Raw genomic sequence first — 2,722 nt, 5'->3', positions numbered from 1 at the left:
ACTTGAATTTGCATATGAGCAGTTGATGGTCTGTTCCACAATCAGCTCCTGGCCTTGTTTTGGCTGAAGATAATGAGCTTCTCCATTGCCTCTTCCCACAAGATAAACACTCTGCCCACTACCTGCCCAGAGAATGCCCTTCTTCAATGGCATTGCTATTGCTTGCTCTCACTCAGCCGCGTTTGTGTGTGTGTGTGTGTGTGTGTGTGTGTGAATTGAAATCAAGACATTTGCAGGAAGAACACAAAGGTTTGTTCTAATAAAATGTATTTTCCAAGAGACAACTGATACTCAGGTTGAGAAATTCTATGCCAGTTTAACCCAGAGAGAAGGAGAGAGGGAAGGACAGTTGAGTGGGAGCATCTTAGAAAGCTGTGCAATCTAAGGAAGGTTCATCAGGGCCATCTAGTTGTCTTCAAACCAAAGTCATCTGTTAGAGCAGTCCTGTGTCTCCCAGAAAAGGCTTGCCTTAATGCACCACCATGCGTTAGCACTGGCAGGGCCCACCTGGTGAGATCCTGGTCAGCAGGAGGCGTGGCCAGTAGGAGGTGTGGCCAGTGGGAGTCATGGCATTGGCTCAAATGCTCTGATGGATTTTAGATTCAGTAGATGGGGCTCTTGGTCAGTGATGTTGCCTGTGGTTGGAGGCTTGGCATGGCACATTCTCATGGTCCATACAGCTTCCAGTAGAGTTGTTTTCCTGAAAGTTGCCTACCAGAAAGGGAAAGGTTTTAAGCTTTATTGGGACAAGCCCCCAAACAAATTGCAATGCCTAGCATGTATTTGTCACTCAATATTATTCAATAAATTCTTGTTAAATGACTGAAAAACTAGAAAGCTAATCCCTCCCCGAGGTATTTGTTTTCATTTTGCTAAACATACCCCAAAAATGAGATGGATTCTTTCATTTGCTAAATTTTTCCCTTTTGTGAAATTAATCTATTTTCAGGACAAATCCCCAGGGAGGGCCTGATGCACCTTTTTGTAGAAGTACCGAAGGGTGTGGGGCCGGGCGCTGGGAACTGTTCAGCTCTTAGGGGACCAGACAACAATGCAATCTGCACTCCCACAGGGGGAGACTTGGTCCAGCAGAGCCACCTTCGGGTCACATTTGCAATGAGACACGAATCCATACACGGCTCTCTTGCTTCTGGAAGGAAAGGCTGAGTTCATCTTTCATCACTGGGGGTCACTTCAGTCCCTGGCCCTCTGTCTGACATGCGATGTGTTCGTCCCCTTGGAGACTATGTCCACAGAAGAAAGCCTGCAACAGACACAATGTCCAAACGAAGGAAGGGACTTTGGAACTGGGCAAGCACCAGGAGACTGGGTTTGCAATAAGGAGGGAAGTGGCGGTGACCCAGGGGACCGGACCCAGTTTCCATGGTGGCTCAGGACTCATGGGTTCAGGCCCCCAGGGCCAGCTGCTGCCCAGCTTCTCTGGGGGCTGCCGAGCCATCCCAGCCGTGTTTTCCTCTGACAATGCAGGCAGATGCTCTGCATCCATCTTCTACACACGTGCTTCTGCCTGGAGAGGAAGATAAAGCTGCTTGTTCCTCCTGCACTAATACATTACCGTGGTGTGGCCTGTGGCAAACAAGCACTGATTATTGAGTGTGTGTGTGCGCACACATGTTAGGGAGGGGAGTTGATGCTGAAGAGGAGGTAATGCAAGGAAATTGCCATCTGACAGTTGTATCACTTAGAAGAAGTTGGACAATCTTTTAATGCCAGTAACCTAGAACCCCCAAACACCAACAGCAATAATAATAATAATCATGTTCTTGCTATTATGTGCTGTTGAGTTGATTCTGACTCATAATGACCCTATGTGACAGAGTGGAACTGTCTCACAGGGTTTCTTAGGTTGTAATCTTTTCTTTCAGTTAGCAGCTGAGTGCTTAACCAGGGCTCCGTTAATAATAATAATAATAAGTAGCACTTACCTACTTTGGTCATGTTGTCAGAAGGGACCATTCCCTGGAGAGGGATATAATGCTTGGTAAAGTGGAAGGTCAACAAAAAAGGGGAAGGCCCTCAACGAGATGAATTGACACAGTTGCTGCAACAATAGGCTCAGGTATAGCAAGGATTGTGAGGCTGGCACAGGACTGGGCAGTGTTTCGTTCTGTTGTGCATAGGGTTGCTATGAGTCAGAGCTGACTCAATGTCACCTAACCACAACAACAACATAACACACTTGCTATGTGCCAGGCCCTGTGCTAAGCTCATTACATATATTGCTTCACTTAACCCTGACACCATCTGAGGGAGGTCCTACTCTAATTCCCATTTTACAGATGGGGAAACTGAAGCACCAAGAGGGTAAATAACTTGCTTCAGCACATACCTGCAGTATGTGACAGCACTGATCCTCTTAACCAATCTACTGCTAAGTCTCCATTAGTCTTTTTGTCCTTCAGAGAGAGCACTTTGGCTTGAGTGGGAAAAGTACCAGAAAAGGAATTTGCTGAGAAAGTGTGGTTTCTGTAAAACTCCCATCCTAGTATACTGTGACAGTGCCCAGATCCTGGAGAAATCCATTCCTTAAGAGGGATATAAAGGAAGTGGACATCTCATGTCCCAGAATGTCAGTTACCAAAGCCTCCTGTTTGATAGAGGACACAATTCTTATTTATTTATTTATTTATATTATTGTGATTTGGGTGAAGATTTACAGAGCAAATTCACTTTCCATATAGCAGTTTACATATACTTTGTC

The sequence above is a fragment of the Orycteropus afer genome, unplaced genomic scaffold (genome assembly GCF_000298275.1).
Source record: "Orycteropus afer afer isolate SDZICR_OR568_19922 unplaced genomic scaffold, OryAfe1.0 scaffold00341, whole genome shotgun sequence".
NCBI classification, from domain to species: Eukaryota; Metazoa; Chordata; class Mammalia; order Tubulidentata; family Orycteropodidae; genus Orycteropus; species Orycteropus afer.
Note: the sequence above shows the minus strand (reverse complement) of the source record.